Source organism: Hylobates moloch, unplaced genomic scaffold (assembly GCF_009828535.3).
Source record: "Hylobates moloch isolate HMO894 unplaced genomic scaffold, HMol_V3 SCAFFOLD_11, whole genome shotgun sequence".
Lineage (NCBI taxonomy): Eukaryota > Metazoa > Chordata > Mammalia > Primates > Hylobatidae > Hylobates > Hylobates moloch.
In genome coordinates, this window is record NW_026652286.1 from 50,165,107 (window position 1) to 50,180,994 (window position 15,888).

Genomic DNA, 15,888 nt, shown 5'->3' on the forward strand with positions numbered 1-15,888 from the left:
GCTTCCCGGTGCGTGCTGCTGCCAGAACCCAGCACGCAAAGTTCCGGGCTACTAAGTTTCACTTTGCTCGTCCGCTAGCGCTGATTCTCTGGTGGGAGTGGGATTCACGGGCCTGGTAACGCGGGGTCGAGAAGTACCCCAAACGAGCCAAACTGGGCGAAGACTAGGAGATACTGATTTTCTTTTCTCCCAACTTCCCCACCCAGAATTGCCTCTCCCTCCCCTGCCTCTTCTGGAAAGATTTATCTTTTCATCCAATGCCCACAAATGGGCATGATGCATGGTTTTGAGAAATGGAATTAATTGAAATTCCATAAAAGCTAGTTTTCGTTTTCTGAGTTTTCAGTCGTTCATTCGCATAGACACACCCTCCAAAGCCTAAAATTAAGGTCTGGTCAGCAACAAAAGAATTTAGAGAAGCCCAGGACTGGATCGTTTTAGTCTACTGTTGAAATTCAGATTCGGAGGCAGCACCCTAAAATGTTTCACCTCTGGGTCTTCACGTCCTTACACGTGGCTGAGTGAGGAGGTGTTCCCTAAAGGTTTGAGTAATGAGGCCAGGTGCCGTCACTCACGCCTGTAATCCCATCACTTTGGGAGGCTGAGGCGGGCGGATCACCTGAAGGTCAGGAGTTCAAGACCAGCTTGGCCAACATGGTGAAACCCCATCTCTACGAAAAATACAAAAAATTAGCTGGGCGTGGTGGCGGGTGCCTGTAGTCGCAGCTACTGGGAAGGCTAAGGCAGCATAATTGGCTGCTGGGGAAGCTGAGGGAGGAGAATTGCTTGAACCTGGGAGGCAGAGGTTGCAGTGAGCCGAGATCGCACCATTGCATTCCAGCCTGGGCAACAAGAGTGAAACTTCGTCTCAAAAAGAAAAAAAAAAGGGGGGGTGAGTAATGAAAGAAGGAATTTATAATTCTGTTAAGCAATTTTCCAGTCTCTGCCGTCAGGCCTCTGAGCCGAAGCTCAGCCATTGTAACCCCTGTGACTTGCACATATGTGTCCAGATGTCCTGCAGGAGCGAAGAAGTCTGGGGCAGCCAAAAACCCACAAAAGAAGTAAAACAGCCAGTTCCTGCCTTACCTGATTAACCAACATTCCACCATTCTACCACTGTGACTGGTCCCTGCCCTACCTTAACTGATCAATCGTCCTTGTGATATTCTTCTTCTGGACAATAAGTCTAATGATCTCCGCATCATGTACCTTGTGACCCCCTCCCCTGCTAACAATAGATAACCACCTTTTACTGTAATTTTCCATTACCTACCCAAATCCTATAAAGCAACCCCTTCCCCATCTCCCTTCGCTGATTCTCTTTTCAGACTCAGCCCACTTGCAGCCAAGTGAATAAACAGCCTTGTTGCTCACACAAAGCCTGTTGGTGGTCTCTTCACACGGATGCATTTGACATTTGGTGCTGTGACTTGGATCGGGGGACCTCCCTTGGGAAATCAATCCCCTGTCCTCCCCCTCTTTGCTCCGTGAGGAAGATCTACCTACGACCTCGGGTCCTCAGACCAGCCCAAGGAACATCTCACCAATTTTAAATCGGGTAAGTGGCCTCTTTTTACTCTCTTATTCAACCTCTCTCGCTATCCCTCAACCTCTTTCTCCTTTCAATTTTGGCGCCACCCTTCAGTCTCTCCCTTCCCTTAATTTCGGTTCCTTTCCCTGTCTGGTAGAGACAGAGGAGACGCGTTTTATCTGTGGACCCAAAACTCTGGCACTGGTCACGGACTCAGAAAAACAGTCTTCCCTTGTGTTTAATCACTGCAGGGACGCCTGCCTGATTATTCACCCACATTTCAGAGGTGTTCAATCACTGCGGGGACGCTTGCCTTGATCTTCCACCTTGGTGGCAAGTACGACCTCCCCTGCATGGCAAGTACCACCCCCTCTCTCTCCATGTCTCTACCTCCTCCTTTCTCTAAACTTACCTTTTTCTATGGGCAACCATCTGCCCTCCATTCCTTCTTCTTCTCCTCTTAGCCTGTGTTCTTAAAAACTTAAAACCTCTTCAACTCTCACCTGACCTAAAACCTAAGTGTCTTATTTTCTTCTGCAACACCACTTGGTCCCAATACAAACTTGATAATGGCTCTAAATGGCCAGAAAAGAGCACTTTCGATTTCTCCATCCTACAAGATCTAGATAATTTTTGTCATAAAATGGGGAAATGGTCTGAGGTGCCCTACATCCAGGCATTTTTTACACTTCGTTCCTTCCCTAATCTCTGTTCCCAATGGGACTTGTCCCAAATCTTCTGTCTTTCCCTTCTGCCTGTCCCTTCAGTCCCAACCCGAAGCACCAGTGAGTCTTTTTAATATTTCTTTTCTACTGACCCATCTGACTTCTTCCCTCCTCCCTAGACTGCTCCTCCTCAGGTCGCTCCCCACCAGGCTGAATCAGGCTCCAACTCTTCCTCAGCCTCCACTTCCCCACCCTACAACCCTTCTGTCATCTCCCCTCCCCACACCTGGTCCAGCTTACAATTTCGTTCTGCAGCAAATACTCCCCCACCTGCCCAATAATTTCCTCTTCGAGAAGTGCTGGAACTGAGGGCATCGTCAGAGTGCATGTACCATTTTCTCTATCAGACCTTTCCCAAATTAATCAACACTTAGGTTCTTTCTCGTCAGACCCCACCAAATATATACATGAATTCCAGTATTTAACCCAGTCTTACAATTTAACCTGGAGTGACTTAAATGTCATCCTAATTTCTACCCTCTCCTCAGATGAATGGGAAAGAGTTTTTTCTCTAGCCCAGTCCCACAGAGACACCTAGCGGCATCATGAGCCAGGCCTCCAGGAAGGCATTAGAGCAGTTCCCCAAGAAGATCCCCAGTGGCACGATCAGGCAGGTTCCTCAGGTGTAGCTAGGTGAGATTACATGATTTCCTGCCTAGTTGAAGGGCTTAAAAAGGCAGCATACAAATCTGTTAATTATGACAAACTTAAAGAAACTACCCAAGGTAAAGATGAAAACCCAGCCCAGTTCATGGCCTGTTTGGTGGCTACCCTTAGACACTTTACAGCCCTAGACCCTGAAGGGCCAGAAGGTTGTCTTATTCTTGATATGCATTTTATCACCCAGTCAGCTCCTGACATTAGAAAAAAGCTTCAAAAATTTGAATCTGGCCCTCAAACCCCACAACAGGAATTAATCAACCTCGCCTTCAATGTGTACAATAATAGAGAAGAGGCAGCCAAGCAGAAACACATTTCTGAGTTACAATTACTTGCCTCTGCTGTGAGACAAAACCCAGCTGCACCCCCAGCACACAAGAACTTCAAAATGCCTAAGCTGCAGCAGTCAGGCTTTCCTACAGGACCTCCTCCCTCAGGATCTTGCTTCAAGTGCCAGAAATCTGGCCAGTGGGCCAAGGAATGCCTGCAGCCCAGGATTCCTCCCAAGCCATGTCCCATCTGTGCAGGGACCCACTGGAAATCAGACTGCCCAGCTCACCCAGCAGCCACTTCCAGAGCCCAGCCCCTAAAGCTCTGGCCCAAGGGTCTCTGACTGACTCCTTACCAGACCTGCTCAGCTTAGTGGCTGAAGACTGACACTGCCCAATCACCTTGGAAGCCCCCTGGACCATTATGGACGCCAAGCTTCGGGTAACTCACAGTGGAGGATAAGTCTGTCCCCTTTTTAATTGATACGGGGGCCACCCACTCCACATTACCTTATTTTCAAGGACCTGTTTCTCTTGCCCACATAACCGTTGTGGGTATTGACAGCCAGGCTTCTAAACCTCTTAAAACTCTCCAACTTTGGTGCCAACTTGGACAACATTATTTTATGCACTCCTTTTTAGTTATCCCCACCTGCCCAGTTCCCTTATTAGGTTGAGATGTTTTAACAAAATTATCCGCCACCCTGACTATTCCTGGATGACAGCCACATCTCATTGCCACCCTTCTTCCCAACCCATATACTTTCTGCCCCCCCAGCTCCTTCAGCTATACTCACTCTTTGTTGAGTCTCCCACAATTACCATTGTTCCTGGCCCAGACTTCAATCCAGCCTCCCACATTATTCCTGATACCACACCTGACCCCCATGACTGTATCTCTCTGATCTACCTGGCGTTTCAACTTCTGTCACAACCTTCCATAGTCTTTCTAATGACTTTCCTGCTAGCATTACAGATATATCACAGACTTTATCAGTCCTTCAGGCCCAGGTTGGTTCCTTAGCCGCAGCTGTCCTCCAAAATCACCGAGGCCTTGACCTATTCACTGCTGAAAAATGAGAACTCTGCATATTTTTAAATGAAGAATGTTGTTTTTATCTAAATCAATCCAGCCTGGTATATGACAACATAAAAAAGCTTAAAGATAGGGCCCCAAAACTCGCCAGCCAGGCAAATAATTATGCTGGACCTACCTGGGCACTTTCTAACTGGGTGTCTTGGCTCCTTCCTATTCTTAGTCCCCTGGTACCTGTTTTTCTCCTTCTCTTATTTGGACCTTTTGTCTTTCGTTTAGTGTCTCAATTCATACAAAACCGCATCCAGGCCATCACCAATCATTCCATATGGCAGTTGCTGCTTCTAACAACCAACCCCATGGTACTATCCTGTGCCCCAAAATCTCCCCACAGCCTAAACTTCTATTCCTCATCCTATTATACTCCTTCTCACCTTTAGGACTAAGCCAGTGATGAACTCCTGGCAACATCCAGAAAAGACCAAGCTTCCATGCAACACCCCCTCCAAACGGCTGTCCAAACATGCTTCCAGGCCTGCTTCACCCGTTCCTCTAAACCATAATCTCTGAGGACCTGCTGTCTATAAAAACAACTTCCTTCAGGCCTTGTCCTCCAAAATGTTCCCCACCCCCAAAATCAAAGACCTCTGAATTAAAAATCTAAAATGCCTGGGGTGGCAGCTGTCAAATCCTTGCCCATGGGGTCCTTAGGCCTACTCATATAGAAATGACCAGCAATATGCATATACAGGACGAGTTCCACATATCTGGCACTCAGGTCAACATCCAGGACAACACATGGTCTGTCGTTGGTTATTAGAAGGCCTAGGACATTTCTCTCTTTGCCAGCCCCAACTTATTGCAGGAGACAGGGACTATTGTACTTATTATCTTTCCTGTATAGGGTCTGCAATAAGGACTGTTGAACTCCTCCATTCAAAACACCACTCACACCTTTGGGAAAAAGGTGATATAATAGACTTTTGGCTTGATGCCAGGGGATCCTATTCATATGATGGAAAATGGGGACAAAAGGCCTTGGTATATAAAACATTATTCCTACCTTGGCCTAAAAACTCACTGCCACCTACCTTAAAGCTATTATGCTTAATTGCTATTTTTAGATAATTTATTCTATTAGGAGAATTCCAAGCTCAAAAATATGCTAACTGGTGCCTTGTTAGCCACACAAAATTGTACCCAAAAACTTTCTAGACCAACTCACTATAAAATTAAATTTTCGGCCGGGCGCGGTGGCTCACGCTTGTAATCCCAGCATTTTGGGAGGCCGAGGCGGGCGGATCACGAGGTCAGGAGATCGAGACCACGGTGAAACCCCGTCTCTACTAAAAATACAAAAAATTAGCCGGGCGTGGTGGCGGGCGCCTGTAGTCCCAGCTACTCGGAGAGGCTGAGGCAGGAGAATGGCGTGAACCCGGGAGGTGGAGCTTGCAGTGAGCCGAGATTGCGCCACTGCACTCCAGCCTGGGCGACAGAGCGAGACTCTGTCTCAAAAAAAAAAAAAAAAAAAAAAAATTAAATTTTCTTTAGGTGTCCATGCCACCCCTAAGTCATGCCTGAAGCAGCCCTGTAAAACATTGCCCCTGCCCCAATAATCCCCAGTAAAAACTTATATTTTCTTTATCTTTTCTTATAACTTTATATTTTATAGATAAAAAGACAGGAATGTCAGGCCTCTGAGCTGAAGCTCAGCCATTGTAACCCCTGTGACTTGCACATATGCATCCTGATGGTCTGCAGGAGCCAAGAAGTCTGGGGTAGCTGAAAAACCACAAAAGTAAAACAGCCAGTTCCTGTCTTTTTTTTTTTTTGAGACGGAGTCTCGCTCTGTCACCCAGGCTGGAGTGCAGTGGTGCAATCTTGGCTCACTGCAAGCTCCGCCTCCCGGGTTCACGCCATTCTCCTGCCTCAGCCTCTCTGAGCAGCTGGGACTACAGGCGCCCGCCACCACGCCCGGCTAATTTTTTCTATTTTTAGTAGAGATGGGGTTTCACCGTGATCTCGATCTTCTGACCTCGTGATTCGCCCGCCTCGGCCTCCCAAAGTGCTGGGATTACAAGCGTGAGCCACCGCGCCTGGCCTTCCAGTTCCTGTCTTAACTGATTAACCAACATTACACCATTCCACCATTGTGACTTGTCCCTGCCCTACCTTAACCGATCGATCGACCTTGTGACATTCTTCTTCTGGACAATGAGTCTTATGATCTCCCTACCATGTACCTTGTGACACCCTCCTCTGCTAACAATAGATAACCACCTTTTACTGTAATTTTCCATTACCTACCCAACTCCTATAGGACAACCCCTTCCGCATCTCCCTTCGCTGACTCTCTTTTCAGACTCAGCCCACTTGCACCCAAGTGAATAAACAGCCTTGTTGCTCACACAAAGCCTGTTGGTGGCCTCTTCACACAGACATGCGTGACATCTGCTCACCCACCTCTAATACTGCAGATTGAACAGTTCCCTTTGGAAAGCCCTCTTGATGTTGAGCTAAAATGTCTTCCTGTCATGTCCATTCATTAGTAGAATCAACATTTTATCCAAACGAGGCTGATTAAACCAGAAGTTTATGCAAAGGTATATGCATCAAAGATAGTGATTTCCTGAGTGGAAGAATTAAATACCAGCTAAGAGTGATTACATAAAGCATGGACCTTTTATCTCTATAGAAAAAACACTGCCTGACAATATTTCGAGTTAGAATTTTGCTTTTCTTTTTCTCAAGTCAGAGTCTCATTCTGTCACACAGACTGGAGTGCAGTGGTGCGATCATGCTGGCTAATTTTTAAATTTTTTGTAGAGACAAGGTCTTGCTATGTTGCCCAGGTCGGTCTGGAGCTCCTAGGCTCAAGGGATCCTCCTGCCTTGGCCTCCCAAAGTGCTGGGATTACAGGCGTGAGGCACCTTGCCCAGCCCAAATTAGGATTTTTCTGGAGTGTATATTAGAACTTTCCTGAAAGGCAGCAAATGTATCAAAAGTTCACACCCTTTAACTCAATAATTACACATCTAGGAATCTTATTCTCTGAAAATAGTATAGCATGGAAAATCTTTTTTGCACAAATTTTTGTTTTTTTAACCACAATGTTTCTTTTAAAATGTTATCAAAAGAATAAAAACAACCAAAAATGTTCCTCAGAAGCAATATGTAAATTCTGAATACCAGATAAACTACTAGGCAAGCATCTAAAATGAAGTTTACAGATTTTCTTAAAACATGAAGAAATACTTGTGTATTCAATGGATATTCCAAGGCTCAGCTTCTATAAAAAAAAATCTAACTCTGAGTAAGGGGATCCATAACAGAAGCCTAGCCCACTGCTCCTCAACACATAACCCCCACAATCTTCTGGGCCTGTTTTTTGTTTGTCTGTTTTTTTATGAGACAGAGGTTCACTCTGTTGCCCAGGTTGGAGTGCAGTGGCACGATCTCAGCTAACTGCAACTTCCACCTCCCTGGTTCAAGCAATTCTCCTGCCTCAGCCTCCCCAGTAGCTGGGATTACAGGTGCGTGCCACCATGTCCTGCTAATTTTTGTTATTTTTAGTAAAGATGGGTTTTCGCCCTGTTGGCCAGGCTGGTCTCGAACTTCTGACCTCAAGTGATCTGCCCACCTCAGCTTCCCAAAGTGCTGGATTACAGGCGTGAGCTACTGCAACTGGCCCTTTTTTGTTTTGTTTTGTGGGTTTTTTTTTTTTTTTTTTGAGACAGAGTCTCACTCTGTCACCCAGGCTGGAGTCCAGTGGCATGATATCGGCTCACTGCAAGCTCCACCTCAGGTTCACGCCAATCTCTGGGCTCAGGCTTCCGAGTAGCTGGGACTACAGGCGCCCGCCACCACACCCAGCTAATTTTGTTATTGTATTTTTAGTACAGACGGGGTATCACCATGTTGGCCAGGATGGTCTCGATCTCCTGACCTCATGATCTGCCCACCTTGGCCTCCCAAAGTGCTAGGATTACAGGCATGAGCCACCGTGCCCAGCTGTTTGTTTTGTTTTTTTGAGACGGAGTTTCACTCTTGTTGCCTATGCTGGAGTGCAATGGTGCGATCTCGGCCCACCACAATCTCTACCTCCTGGGTTCAAGCGATTCTCCTGCCTCAGCCTCCCAAGTAGCTGGGATTACAGGCATGCGCCACCACGCCTGGCTACTTTTGTATTTTAGTAGAGACGGGTTTTCTCCATGTTGGTCAGGCTGGTCTCGAACTCCTGAACTCAAGTGATCCACCTGCCTCGGCCTCCCAAAGTGCTGGGATTACAGGTGTGAGCCACCACACTCAGCCCAGATCTATGATGCGCAAATATTTTCTTCCATTCTGTAAGCTGCGTTTTCACTCTGCTTCCTTTGATGTGCAGGAGTTTTAAAGTTTGATGTCTTCCCGGGCGGGCGCAGTGGCTCAAGCTCCTAGCACTTTGGGAGGCTGAGACAGGCGGATTGCCTGAGCTCAGGAGGTCGGGACCAGCCTGGGCAACATGGTGAAACACCGTCTCTACTAAAATACAAAAAATTAGCCGGGCATGGTGGCGGGTGCCTGTAGTCCCAGCTACTCAGGAGGCTGAGGCAGGAGAATCACTTGAACCCAGGAGGCGGAGGTTGCAGTGAGCTGAGATCATGCCACTGCACTCCAACCTGGGTGACAGAGCAAGACTCCCATCTCCAAAAAAAAAAAAAAAAAAAAAAAAAATTTGATGTAGTCCCATTTGTCTAGTGTTGCTTTTGTTACCTATATTTTTGGTGTCATATCCAAGAAATCATTGCAAAATCCAATGTTCAGAAGCTATGTTTTCTCTTTTTTTCCTTTTTTTTTTTGAGACAGGGTCTCGCTGTTGCCCAAGCTGGAGTGCAATGGCACAATCTTGGCTGACTACAACATCTGCCTCCCGGGTTCAAGTGATTCTCCCACCTTAGCTTTCTAAGTAGTTGCGATTATAGTCGTGAGACATCACACCAGTTATTTTTTTTGTATTTTTAGTAGAGACAGGGTTTCACCATGTTGGCCAGGCTGGTCTCAAACTCCTGGCCTCAAGTGATCCACCTGCCTCGGCCTCACAAAGTGCTGGGATTACAGGCATGAGCCACCACGCCTGGCCTGAAGTTATATTTTCTTCTAGGAGTTTTAGATCTTATAGTTAGGCCTTTAATCCATTTTGAGGTTTTTTTTTTTTTTTTTGAGACGGAGTCTTACTCTGTCACCCAGGCTGGAGTGCAGTGGCGCAATCTTGGTTCACTGCAACCTCCACCTCCTGGGTTCAAGCAATTCTCCTGCCTCAGCCTCCCAAGTAGCTGAGATTACAGGTGCCTGCCAACCACGCCTGGTTAATTTTTGTATTTTTAATACAGACAGGGTTTCACCATGTTGGCCAGGCTGATCACGAACTCCTGACCTCAGGTGATGCACCCACCTTGGCCTCCCAAAGTGCTAGGATTACAGGCATGAGCCACTGCGCTTGACCATTTTAATTTTTGTACATGGTATAAGGTAAGGTTCCAACTTCATCTTTTGCATGTGGATATTCAGTTTTCCCAACACAGACTATCCTTTCCCTCGTGTATAGTCTTGGCAGTCTTGATGAAGATCACTTGGCCATATACACAATGGTTTATTTCTAGGCTCTCTATTCTGTACTATTGGGTCTATCTATGTGTGTATGCCAGTACCATACTATCTTTTTTTTTTTTTTTTTTTTTTTGAGATGGAGCCTTGCTCTGTTGCCCAGGCTGGGGTGCAGTGGCATGATCTCAGCTCACTGCAACCTCCACCTCCTGGGTTCAAGCGATTCTCCTGCCTCAGCCTCCCAAGTAGCTGGGACTACAGGTGTGTGCCACCACACCCGGCTATTTTTTTTGTATTTTTAGTAGAGGTGGGGTTTCACCGTGTTAGTGAGGATGGTCTTGATCTCCTGACCTGGTGATCTGCTAAGTCTGTCCCACAGACTCTGGCTGGGCAATGGATGAAAGAAGTACGCTGACACAGGTATTCTGCCTGACAGTGCAGCTAGGGTACCGCATGGCTCAGCACCACTGACAAGAGTGCAGCAGCCACCGAGAGAGTGCAGTCCCAATAAGCTGGCCCTGCTCACATTTATTTAGTACATATTTAATGACAAAGGGTTGGAGCAAACACAATTTGTGGGTAATAAACATTGTTGACCCCCCAGGTAGAGAGCAGTCCTGTGCTCGAATGATCAAAGGTTGGTTTCTGCAGACAGGAGTAAACATATTTATCTAGATAAGTTTCTTCCCATTCCCTTGTTATCTGCCTTTTGCTCTCAGGCTTCAGGTAAGAAAATTTGACTGCCTTCAGCCATAATTCCCTTCCGAAGCTTTTGGAAAACCTCCCGCAAGAAGGTTTGCGTCTTTCCCTATAACTTTTTCTTACAACTTTTCCCACACCCCTGACCGAACTCCTACAGTGATCCACCCGCCTCAGCCTCCCAAAGTGCTAGGATTACAGGCATGAGCCACCACACCCGGCCCTTTTTTTTTGAGTCAGTCTTACTCTTTGGCACAGGCTGGAGTCCAGTGGCACAATCATGGCTTACTGCAGCCTCAACCTCCTGGGCTCAAGAGATCCTCCCACCTCAGCCTCCTAAGTAGCTGGGGCTACAGGCCTACACCACCCCAGCTGCCTAATTTTTTTTTTTTTTTTTTTTTGAGACGGAGTCTCACTTTGTTGCCCAAGGAGTGCAGTGGCGCGATCTCGGCTCATTGCAAGCTCTGTCTCCCAAGTTCACACCATTCTCCTGCCTCAGCCTCCCCAAGTGCTGGGATTACAGGTGTGAGCCACCACGCCCGGCCTTCAGCTGGCTAATTTTTTAAATTTTTTGTAGAGATGGAGCCTCACTATGTTGTCCAGAATGGTCTTGAGCTCCTGGGCTCAAGCAATCCTTCCACCTCGGCCTCCCAAAGCGTTGGGATTACAGGTGTGAGCCACTGTGCTGGCCTTATATATACACTCTGATGCTAATCTTTTGTTAAATATATGGCAGATATCTTTTCCAACTATTCTGCTTGCCTTTGAATGTTATTTATGGAGTCTGGGGTGGTTGTCATAAAGTGTAAACTATTGGTTTAGTAAAATGTATCAATCTTTTTCTTTGTTGTCTATGTTTTTAATATTATTAAGAAGCCTTGTTTTTTTTTTTTTTTTTTGGAGACGGAGTTTTTCTCTGTCCCCCAGGCTGGAGTGCGGTGGCGCGATCTAGGCTCACCGCAACCTCCACCTCCTGGGTTCACGCCATTCTCCTGCCTCAGCCTCCCGAGTAGCTGGGACCACAGGCACCCGCCAACACGCCCGGCTGATTTTTTTGTATTTTTTAGTAGAGACGGGGTTTCACCATGTTAGCCAGGATGGTCTCGATCTCCTGACCTCGTGATCCACCCACCTTGGCCTCCCAAAGTGCTGGGATTACAGGCTTGAGCCACTGTGCCCGGCCTAAGAAGCCTTGTTTTTTCTAAGATCATAAAGATATGCTCAGATATTTTCTTCCCAAGTTTTAGCTTTGCATGTTTAATCCATTCGAATTTTTGTTTTTGTGTTGAGTGTGAGGAATATTACACATGAAAACTGGCCCAACATCATTTATTATTAAAGTCCATCTTTTCCCTACTAGTATTTAATGCCTCCTTTAATACACATCACGTTCTCACAAATGCCGTGGTCTATTTCTGAAATCTATTTTGTTCCACAGTTCTCTTTATCAATTACTATACTCATATCATACAATCTAATAACCATAGTGTTGAATTGTTCTTTAATATCTGATAGGGTGTATCATCTTTTTTCAAAGCTAATAAATGTTAGCAATTATTATTATTACTATTTGTACACCTTTAGACTTATGATTTTAAAATCACCTTGTCAAGTTATTTGAAAAATCTCATTAGGGTATTGATTAGAATTTCATTAAATTTATAGACTCCTATGGAAAGAACTGATATATTTAAAATGCTGAGTCTTCTGATCTATGAACATGGTATATATTTATGCATTTATTCAAATTTCCTTTTATATCCCTCAATAAACCATTAGCATTTTCTCTACAAAATTCTTGAACATTTTAACTAGCGTGTCTCTAGGTATTTATAGTTTTTGTTACTGTTGCAAATATCTTTATATTCTATTACCTTTTCTTTTTTTTTCTTTTTTTATTAATTTTTTTGCACACAAAACAATAAACATTTTCTAAAAATACATACAAACAAAAGGATGCATATCAAACATATTAGGAAGGTTGCACATGGGAAGATGGGGAATAGAAATGGGGGGTGGGAATTAAAGAAAATAAATGAGAGAGGGACTTTGTATGGATCAATGATAATAACTCAATCCTCTATTTGACAAAGAAGGAGAAGGAAGAGGAAGAAAAAGCAAGTGGGATAAAGGATCAGAAAGGGAGGAAAATAGAAAAAATTAGAGTATGACTCCAGGGTAGACCTGTTTTGTTGTCACTGGGTTGGTTGGTTGGTTGGTTTGTCTGTTGTATTTTTCATATGTTTCGCCATGTTGGCCAGGCTGGTCTCGAACTCCTAGCCTCAAGTGATCAACCCGCCTCGGCCTCCCAGAGTGCTGGGACTACAGGCGTGAGCCACCACATCCAGCCCCCACATTGCCTCTGGCCTCCGTGGTAGACCTCCCAGACGGGGCGGCCGGGCAGAGGCGCTCCCCACATCCCAGACGGGGCGGCCGGGCAGAGGCACTCCTCACTTGCCAGACGGGGCGGCTGGGCAGAGACGCTCCTCACTTCCTAGACGGGGTGGCGGCCGGGCAGAGGCGCTCCTCACTTTCCAGACGGGGCGGCCGAGCAGAGGCGCTCCTCACTTCTTCCCAGACAGGGCGGCCGGGCAGAGGCGCTCCTCTTCCCAGACGGGGCGGCCGGGCAGAGGCGCTCCTCACTTCCCAGACGATGGGCGGCCGGGCAGAGGCGCTCCTCACTTCCCAGACGGGGCGGCCAGGCAGAGGCGCTCCTCACTTCCCAGACGGGGCGGCCGGGCTGAGGCGCTCCTCACTTCCCAGACGGGGCGGCCAGGCTGAGACATTCCCCACCTCCCTGACGGGGCGGCGGCCAGGCAGAGGCTGCAATCCCAGCACCCTGGGAGGCCAAGGCAGGCGGCTGGGAGGCGGAGGCTGCGGCGAGCCAAGACCACGCCACTGCACTCCAGCCCGGGCAACACCAAGCACTGAGTGAGCGAGACTCCGTCTGCAGTCCCAGCACCTCGGGAGGCTGCGGCGGGCAGACCACTCGAGGTCAGGAGCTGGAAACCAACCTGGCCAACAAGGCGAAACCGCGCCTCCTGCCAAAGGACAAAAACCAGGGAGGGGTGGTGGCGCGCGCCCACAATCCCAGGCAGCCCGCAGGCCGAGGCAGGAGAATCCCGTGTGCCGGAGGCAGGGAGTCTGCAGCGAGCCGACTATACTCCAGCATGGGCAACAGAGGGAAGAAAAGAAAGAACGAAAGAAGAAAGAGAAGAAAGAGAAGAGAGAGAGAGAAAGAAAAGGAAAAGAAAGAAAGGAAAGAAGGAAAGAAAGAAAGAGGAAGGAAGGAAGGAAGGAAGCTACCTTTTCTAATTGGTTAATTAGAATGCTCCTCTTGCAGTCAGCAATTTTGCTACACTTTCCTATTAGTTCCAATAGTTTTCCACTTGATTCTGTTGGGTTTCCTCATATCCTTGGCAACCTTTGCCTGTTGTCTGTTGCCATTGCCAAACTTTAATTTTTGCCAGTCTTCTAGTAGAAATGTTATTTCACTATGGTTTTGCTTTTCCTTTATTATTAGCGAAGCTGAATATATTTTCATATTTATTGATTCTTCTATAGTTTCCTCTTCCATGAATGAATTGGTTGTTCATCTTTTACCCATTTTTTAAAAATGTTTTAATTTTTTTTGTAGAGATGGGATTTCACCATGTTGCCTAGGCTGGTCTCGAACTCCTGGGCTCAAGCAATTCAACTGCCTCGGTCTCCCAAAGTGCTGGGATTACAGACATCAGCCACCACGCCCAGCCAATCTTTTTCTTTATGGTTTATAGTGTGTCTTTAAAAATTCTTTCTGGCTGAGCTTGGTGGCTCACGCTTGTAACCCCCACACTTTGGGAGGACAAGGCAGGTGGATCACTTCAGGTCAGGAGTTTGAAACCAACCTGGCCAACATAGTGAAACTCTGTCTCTACTAAAAATACAAAAATTAGCTGGGTGTGGGGACTTGTGCCTGTAATCCCAGCAACTTGGGAGGCTGAGGCAGAATTGCTTGAACCCGGGAGGTGGAGGTTGCAGTGAGCTGAGATCGCGCCACTGCACTCCAGGCAGGCTGACAGAGTAAGACTCCATCTCAAAGAAAAAATGGCAAAGAATATCAACACAGTTCTCAGAAGAGAAAACACAAATGGCTACGCTGAGCACAGTGGCTCACACCTGTAATCCCAGCATTTTGGAAGGTGAGGTGAAAGGATTGCTTGAGCCCAGGAGTTCAAGACCAACCTCAGCAATCTAGTAAACCATTTCTATTTAAAAAATAATGAAAATAGGGCCAGGTGTGGTAGCTCACGCCTATAATCCCAGCACTTTGGGAGGCCAAGGCAGGTGGATCACCAGAGATCAGGAGTTCAAGACCAGCCTAGGCAACATGGTGAAACCCTGTCTCTACTAAAAATACAAAAATGAGCCGGGCGTGATAGCGCACGCCTATAGTTCCAGCTACTCAGGTGGCTAAGGCAGGAGAATCTTTTGAATCTGGGAGGTGGAGGTTGCAGTGTGCCGAGATCGTGCCACTGCACTCCAGCCTGGGCGAGGAGCAAGACTCCGTCTCAATCAATCAATAAAATACAAATGGCTCTGAAACATATAAGAAGTTTCTAACCTCTCTCATAAGAGAAACACAAATGAAGATAACAGATGTCACTGGCAAAGCTTGATGACACAGTAAGTTGGCAAATGTGTGAATAGGCATCCTTATACATTGCCTGTGAAACAAACTGATGCAACTTCTATCACCAATTTGGCAACATCTATCAAAATTACAACTGAGCACAGCCTTCAACATCTAGTTCTATTAAGCATATTCTGAGAGTGAAAAAAAAAGAGAAATTCTAGTTCTAGAAATTTAATTCAACAACATGTGCAGTCCTAGCACACATGCAGAATGGAATACTGATATTGATATTGATTGCAGTGTTATTCATACTGTCAAAAATGGAAACAACTTAAATGTCCACTAAGAGAAATCTTGTTAAATAAATTCTGGTCCATCTACACAATAGACACTGTAATGAACAGACTCTAAGATGGCCCCAATTATCTCTGCTTCCTAGAACTCATGCTAGTAATCCCCTCCCATTAGGTGTGGGTTGGACATGTAACTTCTTCTAACACAGAATGTGGCAAAGGTGACAGGATGTCACTTTCATGATTACATTACACAAGATCATGACATATTATTATTTTTTAAGACAAGGTCTGGCTCTATTGCCAAGGCTGGAGTGCAGTGGTGCGATCTTGGCTCACTGTAACCTCCCCTTCCCAGGTTCAAGCCATCCTCTCACCTCAGCCTCCTGAGTAGCTGGGACTACCATGACCGGCTAATTTTTGTATATTTTGTAGCAACAGTGTTTTGCCATGTTGCCCATGCTGGTCTCAAACTCA